The sequence below is a fragment of the Leiobunum rupestre genome, chromosome 1 (assembly GCF_980474605.1).
Source record: "Leiobunum rupestre chromosome 1, qqLeiRupe1.1.hap1, whole genome shotgun sequence".
Lineage (NCBI taxonomy): Eukaryota > Metazoa > Arthropoda > Arachnida > Opiliones > Sclerosomatidae > Leiobunum > Leiobunum rupestre.
Window position 1 is genome coordinate 91,082,100 of NC_143384.1, and position 14,491 is coordinate 91,096,590.

Sequence of the window (14,491 nt, forward strand, 5' to 3'; positions counted from 1 at the left end):
CCCAAAAATTCACGGTTCGTTTTTCTAATAGAAACGACATTCAAAACATTTCGTGTTATGTTCTTTTATACTTCTACGTGTATATATCGAACCTGTTCTATTCAGTAATATGGTCTCATTTTAAAAATTTGTTGATATCATTAGGGAACTAGAAGCACCTTTCCCAAAAATTCACGGTTCTTTTTCTAATAGAAACGACATTCAAAACATTTCGTGTTATGTTTTTTATACTACTACGTGTATATATCGAACCTGTTCTATTCAGTAATATGGTCTCATTTTAAAAATTTGTTGATATCATTAGGGAACTAGTAGCACCTTTCCCAAAAATTCACGGTTCTTTTTCTAATAGAAACGACATTCAAAACATTTCGTATTATGTTCTATTATACTTCTACGTGTATATATCGAACCTGTTCTATTCAGTAATATGGTCTCATTTTAAAAATTTGTTGATATCATTAGGGAACTAGAAGCACCTTTCCCAAAAATTCACGGTTCTTTTTCTAATAGAAACGACATTCAAAACATTTCGTGTTATGTTCTTTTATACTTCTACGTGTATATATCGAACCTGGTCTATTCAGTAATATGGTCTCATTTTAAAAATTTGTTGATATCATTAGGGAACTAGTAGCACCTTTCCCAAAAATTCACGGTTCTTTTTCTAATAGAAACGACATTCAAAACATTTCGTGTTACGTTCTTTTATACTTCTACGTGTATATATCGAACCTGTTCTATTCAGTAATATGGTCTCATTTTAAAAATTTGTTGATATCATTAGGGAACTAGTAGCACCTTTCCCAAAAATTCACGGTTCTTTTTCTAATAGAAACGACATTCAAAACATTTCGTGTTATGTTCTTTTATACTTCTACGTGTATGTATCGAACCTGTTCTATTCAGTAATATGGTCTCATTTTAAAAAAATTTTGATATCATTAGGGAACTAGTAGCACCTTTCCCAAAAATTCACGGTTCTTTTTCTAATAGAAACGACATTCAAAACATTTCGTATTATGTTCTTTTATACTTCTACGTGTATATATCGAACCTGTTCTATTCAGTAATATGGTCTCATTTTAAAAATTTGTTGATATCATTAGGGAACTAGTAGCACCTTTCCCAAAAATTCACGGTTCTTTTTCTAATAGAAACGACATTCAAAACATTTCGTGTTATGTTCTTTTATACTTCTACCTGTATATATCGAACCTGTTCTATTCAGTAATATGGTCTCATTTTAAAAAATTGTTGATATCATTAGGGAACTAGTAGCACCTTTCCCAAAAATTCACGGTTCTTTTTCTAATAGAAACGCCATTCAAAACATTTCGTGTTATGTTTTTTATACTACTACGTGTATATATCGAACCTGTTCTATTCAGTAATATGGTCTCATTTTAAAAATTTGTTGATATCATTAGGGAACTAGTAGCACCTTTCCCAAAAATTAACGGTTCTTTTTCTAATAGAAACGACATTCAAAACATTTCGTGTTATGTTTTTTATACTACTACGTGTATATATCGAACCTGTTCTATTCAATAATATGGTCTCATTTTAAAAATTTGTAGATATCATTAGGGGACTAGTAGCACCTTTCCCAAAAATTCACGGTTCGTTTTTCTAATAGAAACGACATTCAAAACCTTTCGTGTTATGTTCTTTTATACTTCTACGTGTATATATCGAACCTGTTCTATTCAGTAATATGGTCTCATTTTAAAAATTTGTTGATATCATTAGGGAACTAGTAGCACCTTTCCCAAAAATTCACGGTTCTTTTTCTAATAGAAACGACATTCAAAACATTTCGTGTTATGTTCTTTTATACTTCTACGTGTATATATCGAACCTGTTCTATTCAGTAATATGGTCTCATTTTAAAAATTTGTTGATATCATTAGGAAACTAGAAGCACCTTTCCCAAAAATTCACGGTTCTTTTTCTAATAGAAACGACATTCAATACATTTCGTATTATGTTCTTTTATACTTCTACGTGTATAAATCGAACCTGTTCTATTCAGTAATATGGTCTCATTTTAAAAATTTGTTGATATCATTAGGGAACTAGTAGCACCTTTCCCAAAAATTAACGGTTCTTTTTCTAATAGAAACGACATTCAAAACATTTCGTATTATGTTCCATTATACTTCTACGTGTATATATCGAACCTGTTCTATTCAGTAATATGGTCTCATTTTAAAAATTTGTTGATATCATTAGGCAACTAGTAGCACCTTTCCCAAAAATTCACGGTTCTTTTTCTAATAGAAACGACATTCAAAACATTTCGTGTTATGTTCTATTATACTTCTACGTGTATATATCGAACCTGTTCTATTCAGTAATATGGTCTCATTTTAAAAATTTGTTGATATCATTAGGGAACTAGAAGCACCTTTGCCAAAAATTCACGTTTCTTTTTCTAATAGAAACGACATTCAAAACATTTCGTATTATGTTCTTTTATACTTCTACGTGTATAAATCGAACCTGTTCTATTCAGTAATATGGTCTCATTTTAAAAATTTGTTGATATCATTAGGGAACTAGTAGCACCTTTCCCAAAAATTCACGGTTCTTTTTCTAATAGAAACGACATTCAAAACATTTCGTATTATGTTCTATTATACTTCTACGTGTATATATCGAACCTGTTCTATTCAGTAATATGGTCTCATTTTAAAAATTTGTTGATATCATTAGGGAACTAGAAGCACCTTTCCCAAAAATTCACGGTTCTTTTTCTAATAGAAACGACATTCAAAACATTTCGTGTTATGTTCTTTTATACTTCTACGTGTATATATCGAACCTGGTCTATTCAGTAATATGGTCTCATTTTGAAATTTGTTGATATCATTAGGGAACTAGTAGCACCTTTCCCAAAAATTAACGGTTCTTTTTCTAATAGAAACGACATTCAAAACATTTCGTGTTATGTTTTTTATACTTCTACGTGTATATATCGAACCTGTTCTATTTAGTAATATGGTCTCATTTTAAAAATTTGTTGATATCATTAGGGAACTAGTAGCACCTTTCCCAAAAATTCACGGTTCTTTTTCTAATAGAAACGACATTCAAAACATTTCGTGTTATGTTCTTTTATACTTCTACGTGTATATATCGAACCTGTTCTATTCAGTAATATGGTCTCATTTTAAAAAATTGTTGATATCATTAGGGAACTAGTAGCACCTTTCCCAAAAATTCACGGTTCTTTTTCTAATAGAAACGACATTCAAAACATTTCGTGTTATGTTTTTTATACTACTACGTGTATATATCGAACCTGTTCTATTCAGTAATATGGTCTCATTTTAAAAATTTTTTGATATCATTAGGGAACTAGTAGCACCTTTCCCAAAAATTCACGGTTCTTTTTCTAATAGAAACGACATTCAAAACATTTCGTGGTTTGTTCTATTATACTTCTACGTGTATATATCGAACCTGTTCTATTCAGTAATAAGGTCTCATTTTAAAAATTTGTTGATATCATTAGGAAACTAGAAGCACCTTTCCCAAAAATTCACGGTTCTTTTTCTAATAGAAACGACATTCAAAACATTTCGTATTATGTTCTTTTATACTTCTACGTGTATAAATCGAACCTGTTCTATTCAGTAATATGGTCTCATTTTAAAAATTTGTTGATATCATTAGGGAACTAGTAGCACCTTTCCCAAAAATTCACGGTTCTTTTTCTAATAGAAACGACATTCAAAACATTTCGTGTTATGTTCTTTTATACTTCTACGTGTATATATCGAACCTGTTCTATTCAGTAATATGGTCTCATTTTAAAAATTTGTTGATATCATTAGGGAACTAGTAGCACCTTTCCCAAAAATTCACGGTTCTTTTTCTAATAGAAACGACATTCAAAACATTTCGTGTTATGTTCTTTTATACTTCTACGTGTATATATCGAACCTGTTCTATTCAGTAATATGGTCTCATTTTAAAAAATTGTTGATATCATTAGGGAACTAGTAGCACCTTTCCCAAAAATTCACGGTTCTTTTTCTAATAGAAACGACATTCAAAACATTTCGTGTTATGTTTTTTATACTACTACGTGTATATATCGAACCTGTTCTATTCAGTAATATGGTCTCATTTTAAAAATTTGTTGATATCATTAGGGAACTAGTAGCACCTTTCCCAAAAATTAACGGTTCTTTTTCTAATAGAAACGACATTCAAAACATTTCGTATTATGTTCTATTATACTTCTACGTGTATATATCGAACCTGTTCTATTCAGTAATATGGTCTCATTTTAAAAATTTGTTGATATCATTAGGGAACTAGTAGCACCTTTCCCAAAAATTCACGGTTCTTTTTCTAATAGAAACGACATTCAAAACATTTCGTGTTATGTTCTATTATACTTCTACGTGTATATATCGAACCTGTTCTATTCAGTAATATGGTATCATTTTAAAAATTTGTTGATATCATTAGGGAACTAGAAGCACCTTTCCCAAAAATTCACGGTTCTTTTTCTAATAGAAACGACATTCAAAACATTTCATATTATGTTCTTTTATACTTCTACAAGTATAAATCGAACCTGTTCTATTCAGTAATATGGTCTCATTTTAAAAATTTGTTGATATCATTAGGGAACTAGTAGCACCTTTCCCAAAAATTCACGGTTCTTTTTCTAATAGAAACGACATTCAAAACATTTCGTATTATGTTCTATTATACTTCTACGTGTATATATCGAACCTGTTCTATTCAGTAATATGGTCTCATTTTAAAAATTTGTTGATATCATTAGGGAACTAGAAGCACCTTTCCCAAAAATTCACGGTTCTTTTTCTAATAGAAACGACATTCAAAACATTTCGTGTTATGTTCTTTTATACTTCTACGTGTATATATCGAACCTGGTCTATTCAGTAATATGGTCTCATTTTAAAAATTTGTTGATATCATTAGGGAACTAGTAGCACCTTTCCCAAAAATTAACGGTTCTTTTTCTAATAGAAACGACATTCAAAACATTTCGTGTTATGTTCTATTATACTTCTACGTGTATATATCGAACCTGTTCTATTCAGTAATATGGTCTCATTTTAAAAATTTGTTGATATCATTAGGGAACTAGAAGCACCTTTCCCAAAAATTCACGGTTCTTTTTCTAATAGAAACGACATTCAAAACATTTCGTATTATGTTCTTTTATACTTCTACGTGTATAAATCGAACCTGTTCTATTCAGTAATATGGTCTCATTTTAAAAATTTGTTGATATCATTAGGGAACTAGTAGCACCTTTCCCAAAAATTCACGGTTCTTTTTCTAATAGAAACGACATTCAAAACATTTCGTATTATGTTCTATTATACTTCTACGTGTATATATCGAACCTGTTCTATTCAGTAATATGGTCTCATTTTAAAAATTTGTTGATATCATTAGGGAACTAGAAGCACCTTTCCCAAAAATTCACGGTTCTTTTTCTAATAGAAACGACATTCAAAACATTTCGTGTTATGTTCTTTTATACTTCTACGTGTATATATCGAACCTGGTCTATTCAGTAATATGGTCTCATTTTAAAAATTTGTTGATATCATTAGGGAACTAGTAGCACCTTTCCCAAAAATTAACGGTTCTTTTTCTAATAGAAACGACATTCAAAACATTTCGTATTATGTTCTATTATACTTCTACGTGTATATATCGAACCTGTTCTATTCAATAATATGGTCTCATTTTAAAAATTTGTAGATATCATTAGGGGACTAGTAGCACCTTTCACAAAAATTCACGGTTCGTTTTTCTAATAGAAACGACATTCAAAACATTTCGTGTTATGTTCTTTTATACTTCTACGTGTATATATCGAACCTGTTCTATTCAGTAATATGGTCTCATTTTAAAAATTTGTTGATATCATTAGGGAACTAGTAGCACCTTTCCCAAAAATTCACGGTTCTTTTTCTAATAGAAACGACATTCAAAACATTTCGTATTATGTTCTATTATACTTCTACGTGTATATATCGAACCTGTTCTATTCAGTAATATGGTCTCATTTTAAAAATTTGTTGATATCATTAGGGAACTAGAAGCACCTTTCCCAAAAATTCACGGTTCTTTTTCTAATAGAAACGACATTCAAAACATTTCGTGTTATGTTCTTTTATACTTCTACGTGTATATATCGAACCTGGTCTATTCAGTAATATGGTCTCATTTTAAAAATTTGTTGATATCATTAGGGAACTAGTAGCACCTTTCCCAAAAATTAACGGTTCTTTTTCTAATAGAAACGACATTCAAAACATTTCGTGTTATGTTTTTTATACTACTACGTGTATATATCGAACCTGTTCTATTCAATAATATGGTCTCATTTTAAAAATTTGTAGATATCATTAGGGGACTAGTAGCACCTTTCCCAAAAATTCACGGTTCGTTTTTCTAATAGAAACGACATTCAAAACATTTCGTGTTATGTTCTTTTATACTTCTACGTGTATATATCGAACCTGTTCTATTCAGTAATATGGTCTCATTTTAAAAATTTGTTGATATCATTAGGGAACTAGTAGCACCTTTCCCAAAAATTCACGGTTCTTTTTCTAATAGAAACGACATTCAAAACATTTCGTGTTATGTTCTTTTATACTTCTACGTGTATAAATCGAACCTGTTCTATTCAGTAATATGGTCTCATTTTAAAAATTTGTTGATATCATTAGGGAACTAGTAGCACCTTTCCCAAAAATTCACGGTTCTTTTTCTAATAGAAACGACATTCAAAACATTTCGTGTTACGTTCTTTTATACTTCTACGTGTATATATCGAACCTGTTCTATTCAGTAATATGGTCTCATTTTAAAAAATTGTTGATATCATTAGGGAACTAGTAGCACCTTTCCCAAAAATTCACGGTTCTTTTTCTAATAGAAACGACATTCAAAACATTTCGTATTATGTTCTTTTATACTTCTACGTGTATAAATCGAACCTGTTCTATTCAGTAATATGGTCTCATTTTAAAAATTTGTTGATATCATTAGGGAACTAGTAGCACCTTTCCCTAAAATTCACGGTTCTTTTTCTAATAGAAACGACATTCAAAACATTTCGTATTATGTTCTATTATACTTCTACGTGTATATATCGAACCTGTTCTATTCAGTAATATGGTCTCATTTTAAAAATTTGTTGATATCATTAGGGAACTAGAAGCACCTTTCCCAAAAATTCACGGTTCTTTTTCTAATAGAAACGACATTCAAAACATTTCGTGTTATGTTCTTTTATACTTCTACGTGTATATATCGAACCTGGTCTATTCAGTAATATGGTCTCATTTTAAAAATTTGTTGATATCATTAGGGAACTAGTAGCACCTTTCCCAAAAATTAACGGTTCTTTTTCTAATAGAAACGACATTCAAAACATTTCGTATTATGTTCTATTATACTTCTACGTGTATATATCGAACCTGTTCTATTCAATAATATGGTCTCATTTTAAAAATTTGTAGATATCATTAGGGGACTAGTAGCACCTTTCACAAAAATTCACGGTTCGTTTTTCTAATAGAAACGACATTCAAAACATTTCGTGTTATGTTCTTTTATACTTCTACGTGTATATATCGAACCTGTTCTATTCAGTAATATGGTCTCATTTTAAAAATTTGTTGATATCATTAGGGAACTAGTAGCACCTTTCCCAAAAATTCACGGTTCTTTTTCTAATAGAAACGACATTCAAAACATTTCGTATTATGTTCTATTATACTTCTACGTGTATATATCGAACCTGTTCTATTCAGTAATATGGTCTCATTTTAAAAATTTGTTGATATCATTAGGGAACTAGAAGCACCTTTCCCAAAAATTCACGGTTCTTTTTCTAATAGAAACGACATTCAAAACATTTCGTGTTATGTTCTTTTATACTTCTACGTGTATATATCGAACCTGGTCTATTCAGTAATATGGTCTCATTTTAAAAATTTGTTGATATCATTAGGGAACTAGTAGCACCTTTCCCAAAAATTAACGGTTCTTTTTCTAATAGAAACGACATTCAAAACATTTCGTGTTATGTTTTTTATACTACTACGTGTATATATCGAACCTGTTCTATTCAATAATATGGTCTCATTTTAAAAATTTGTAGATATCATTAGGGGACTAGTAGCACCTTTCCCAAAAATTCACGGTTCGTTTTTCTAATAGAAACGACATTCAAAACATTTCGTGTTATGTTCTTTTATACTTCTACGTGTATATATCGAACCTGTTCTATTCAGTAATATGGTCTCATTTTAAAAATTTGTTGATATCATTAGGGAACTAGTAGCACCTTTCCCAAAAATTCACGGTTCTTTTTCTAATAGAAACGACATTCAAAACATTTCGTGTTATGTTCTTTTATACTTCTACGTGTATAAATCGAACCTGTTCTATTCAGTAATATGGTCTCATTTTAAAAATTTGTTGATATCATTAGGGAACTAGAAGCACCTTTCCCAAAAATTCACGGTTCTTTTTCTAATAGAAATGACATTCAAAACATTTCGTGTTATGTTCTTTTATACTTCTACGTGTATATATCGAACCTGGTCTATTCAGTAATATGGTCTCATTTTAAAAATTTGTTGATATCATTAGGGAACTAGTAGCACCTTTCCCAAAAATTAACGGTTCTTTTTCTAATAGAAACGACATTCAAAACATTTCGTATTATGTTCTATTATACTTCTACGTGTATATATCGAACCTGTTCTATTCAATAATATGGTCTCATTTTAAAAATTTGTAGATATCATTAGGGGACTAGTAGCACCTTTCCCAAAAATTCACGGTTCGTTTTTCTAATAGAAACGACATTCAAAACATTTCGTGTTATGTTCTTTTATACTTCTACGTGTATATATCGAACCTGTTCTATTCAGTAATATGGTCTCATTTTAAAAATTTGTTGATATCATTAGGGAACTAGAAGCACCTTTCCCAAAAATTCACGGTTCTTTTTCTAATAGAAACGACATTCAAAACATTTCGTGTTATGTTCTTTTATACTTCTACGTGTATATATCGAACCTGTTCTATTCAGTAATATGGTCTCATTTTAAAAATTTGTTGATATCATTAGGGAACTAGAAGCACCTTTCCCAAAAATTCACGGTTCTTTTTCTAATAGAAACGACATTCAAAACATTTCGTATTATGTTCTTTTATACTTCTACGTGTATAAATCGAACCTGTTCTATTCAGTAATATGGTCTCATTTTAAAAATTTGTTGATATCATTAGGGAACTAGTAGCACCTTTCTCAAAAATTCACGGTTCTTTTTCTAATAGAAACGACATTCAAAACATTTCGTATTATGTTCTATTATACTTCTACGTGTATATATCGAACCTGTTCTATTCAGTAATATGGTCTCATTTTAAAAATTTGTTGATATCATTAGGGAACTAGAAGCACCTTTCCCAAAAATTCACGGTTCTTTTTCTAATAGAAACGACATTCAAAACATTTCGTGTAATGTTCTTTTATACTTCTACGTGTATATATCGAACCTGGTCTATTCAGTAATATGGTCTCATTTTAAAAATTTGTTGATATCATTAGGGAACTAGTAGCACCTTTCCCAAAAATTAACGGTTCTTTTTCTAATAGAAACGACATTCAAAACATTTCGTGTTATGTTTTTTATACTACTACGTGTATATATCGAACCTGTTCTATTCAATAATATGGTCTCATTTTAAAAATTTGTAGATATCATTAGGGGACTAGTAGCACCTTTCCCAAAAATTCACGGTTCGTTTTTCTAATAGAAACGACATTCAAAACATTTCGTGTTATGTTCTTTTATACTTCTACGTGTATATATCGAACCTGTTCTATTCAGTAATATGGTCTCATTTTAAAAATTTGTTGATATCATTAGGGAACTAGTAGCACCTTTCCCAAAAATTCACGGTTCTTTTTCTAATAGAAACGACATTCAAAACATTTCGTGTTATGTTCTTTTATACTTCTACGTGTATAAATCGAACCTGTTCTATTCAGTAATATGGTCTCATTTTAAAAATTTGTTGATATCATAAGGGAACTAGAAGCACCTTTCCCAAAAATTCACGGTTCTTTTTCTAATAGAAACGACATTCAAAACATTTCGTGTTATGTTCTTTTATACTTCTACGTGTATATATCGAACCTGGTCTATTCAGTAATATGGTCTCATTTTAAAAATTTGTTGATATCATTAGGGAACTAGTAGCACCTTTCCCAAAAATTCACGGTTCTTTTTCTAATAGAAACGACATTCAAAACATTTCGTGTTACGTTCTTTTATACTTCTACGTGTATATATCGAACCTGTTCTATTCAGTAATATGGTCTCATTTTAAAAAATTGTTGATATCATTAGGGAACTAGTAGCACCTTTCCCAAAAATTCACGGTTCTTTTTCTAATAGAAACGACATTCAAAACATTTCGTGTTATGTTCTTTTATACTTCTACGTGTATATATCGAACCTGGTTTTTTCAGTAATATGGTCTAATTTTAAAAATTTGTTGATATCATTAGGGAACTAGAAGCACCTTTCCCAAAAATTCACGGTTCTTTTTCTAATAGAAACGACATTCAAAACATTTCGTGTTATGTTCTTTTATACTTCTACGTGTATATATCGAACCTGGTCTATTCAGAAATATGGTCTCATTTTAAAAATTTGTTGATATCATTAGGGAATTAGTAGCACCTTTCCAAAAAATTCCCGGTTCTTTTTCTAATAGAAACGACATTCAAAACATTTCGTGTTATGTTCTTTTATACTTCTACGTGTATATATCGAACCTGGTCTATTCAGTAATATGGTCTCATTTTAAAAATTTGTTGATATCATTAGGGAACTAGAAGTACCTTTCCGAAAAATTCACGGTTCTTTTTCTAATAGAAACGACATTCAAAACATTTCGTATTATGTTCTTTTATACTTCTACGTGTATAAATCGAACCTGTTCTATTCAGTAATATGGTCTCATTTTAAAAATTTGTTGATATCATTAGGGAACTAGTAGCACCTTTCCCAAAAATTCACGGTTCTTTTTCTAATAGAAACGACATTCAAAACATTTCGTGTTACGTTCTTTTATACTTCTACGTGTATATATCGAACCTGTTCTATTCAGTAATATGTTCCCATTTTAAAAATTTGTTGATATCATTAGGGAACTAGTAGCACCTTTCCCAAAAATTCACGGTTCTTTTTCTAATAGAAACGACATTCAAAACATTTCGTATTATCTTCTTTTATACTTCTACGTGTATATATCGAACCTGTTCTATTCAGTAATATGTTCCCATTTTAAAAATTTGTTGATATCATAAGGGAACTAGTAGCACCTTTCTCAAAAATTCACGGTTCTTTTTCTAATAGAACGACATTCAAAACATTTCGTATTATGTTCTTTTATACTTCTACGTGTATAAATCGAACCTGTTCTATTCAGTAATATGGTCTCATTTTAAAAATTTGTTGATATCATTAGGGAACTAGTAGCACCTTTCCCAAAAATTCACGGTTCTTTTAATAATAGAAACGACATTCAAAACATTTCGTATTATGTTCTATTATACTTCTACGTGTATATATCGAACCTGTTCTATTCAGTAATATGGTCTCATTTTAAAAATTTGTTGATATCATTAGGGAACTAGAAGCACCTTTCCCAAAAATTCACGGTTCTTTTTCTAATAGAAACGACATTCAAAACATTTCGTGTTATGTTCTTTTATACTTCTACGTGTATATATCGAACCTGGTCTATTCAGTAATATGGTCTCATTTTAAAAATTTGTTGATATCATTAGGGAACTAGTAGCACCTTTCCCAAAAATTAACGGTTCTTTTTCTAATAGAAACGACATTCAAAACATTTCGTGTTATGTTTTTTATACTACTACGTGTATATATCGAACCTGTTCTATTCAATAATATGGTCTCATTTTAAAAATTTGTAGATATCATTAGGGGACTAGTAGCACCTTTCCCAAAAATTCACGGTTCGTTTTTCTAATAGAAACGACATTCAAAACATTTCGTGTTATGTTCTTTTATACTTCTACGTGTATATATCGAACCTGTTCTATTCAGTAATATGGTCTCATTTTAAAAATTTGTTGATATCATTAGGGAACTAGTAGCACCTTTCCCAAAAATTCACGGTTCTTTTTCTAATAGAAACGACATTCAAAACATTTCGTGTTATGTTCTTTTATACTTCTACGTGTATAAATCGAACCTGTTCTATTCAGTAATATGGTCTCATTTTAAAAATTTGTTGATATCATTAGGGAACTAGTAGCACCTTTCCCAAAAATTCACGGTTCTTTTTCTAATAGAAACGACATTCAAAACATTTCGTATTATGTTCTATTATACTTCTACGTGTATATATCGAACCTGTTCTATTCAGTAATATGGTCTCATTTTAAAAATTTGTTGATATCATAAGGGAACTAGAAGCACCTTTCCCAAAAATTCACGGTTCTTTTTCTAATAGAAACGACATTCAAAACATTTCGTGTTATGTTCTTTTATACTTCTACGTGTATATATCGAACCTGGTCTATTCAGTAATATGGTCTCATTTTAAAAATTTGTTGATATCATTAGGGAACTAGTAGCACCTTTCCCAAAAATTCACGGTTCTTTTTCTAATAGAAACGACATTCAAAACATTTCGTGTTACGTTCTTTTATACTTCTACGTGTATATATCGAACCTGTTCTATTCAGTAATATGGTCTCATTTTAAAAAATTGTTGATATCATTAGGGAACTAGTAGCACCTTTCCCAAAAATTCACGGTTCTTTTTCTAATAGAAACGACATTCAAAACATTTCGTGTTATGTTCTTTTACACTTCTACGTGTATATATCGAACCTGGTTTTTTCAGTAATATGGTCTAATTTTAAAAATTTGTTGATATCATTAGGGAACTAGAAGCACCTTTCCCAAAAATTCACGGTTCTTTTTCTAATAGAAACGACATTCAAAACATTTCGTGTTATGTTCTTTTATACTTCTACGTGTATATATCGAACCTGGTCTATTCAGAAATATGGTCTCATTTTAAAAATTTGTTGATATCATTAGGGAACTAGTAGCACCTTTCCAAAAAATTCACGGTTCTTTTTCTAATAGAAACGACATTCAAAACATTTCGTGTTATGTTCTTTTATACTTCTACGTGTATATATCGAACCTGGTCTATTCAGTAATATGGTCTCATTTTAAAAATTTGTTGATATCATTAGGGAACTAGAAGTACCTTTCCGAAAAATTCACGGTTCTTTTTCTAATAGAAACGACATTCAAAACATTTCGTATTATGTTCTTTTATACTTCTACGTGTATAAATCGAACCTGTTCTATTCAGTAATATGGTCTCATTTTAAAAATTTGTTGATATCATTAGGGAACTAGAAGCACCTTTCCCAAAAATTCACGGTTCTTTTTCTAATAGAAACGACATTCAAAACATTTCGTGTTATGTTCTTTTATACTTCTACGTGTATATATCGAACCTGGTTTTTTCAGTAATATGGTCTAATTTTAAAAATTTGTTGATATCATTAGGGAACTAGAAGCACCTTTCCCAAAAATTCACGGTTCTTTTTCTAATAGAAACGACATTCAAAACATTTCGTGTTATGTTCTTTTATACTACTACGTGTATATATCGAACCTGTTCTATTCAATAATATGGTCTCATTTTAAAAATTTGTAGATATCATTAGGGGACTAGTAGCACCTTTCCCAAAAATTCACGGTTCGTTTTTCTAATAGAAACGACATTCAAAACATTTCGTGTTATGTTCTTTTATACTTCTACGTGTATATATCGAACCTGTTCTATTCAGTAATATGGTCTCATTTTAAAAATTTGTTGATATCATTAGGGAACTAGTAGCACCTTTCCCAAAAATTCACGGTTCTTTTTCTAATAGAAACGACATTCAAAACATTTCGTGTTATGTTCTTTTATACTTCTACGTGTATAAATCGAACCTGTTCTATTCAGTAATATGGTCTCATTTTAAAAATTTGTTGATATCATTAGGGAACTAGTAGCACCTTTCCCAAAAATTCACGGTTCTTTTTCTAATAGAAACGACATTCAAAACATTTCGTATTATGTTCTATTATACTTCTACGTGTATATATCGAACCTGTTCTATTCAGTAATATGGTCTCATTTTAAAAATTTGTTGATATCATAAGGGAACTTGAAGCACCTTTCCCAAAAATTCACGGTTCTTTTTCTAATAGAAACGACATTCAAAACATTTCGTGTTATGTTCTTTTATACTTCTACGTGTATATATCGAACCTGGTCTATTCAGTAATATGGTCTCATTTTAAAAATTTGTTGATATCATTAGGGAACTAGTAGCACCTTTCCC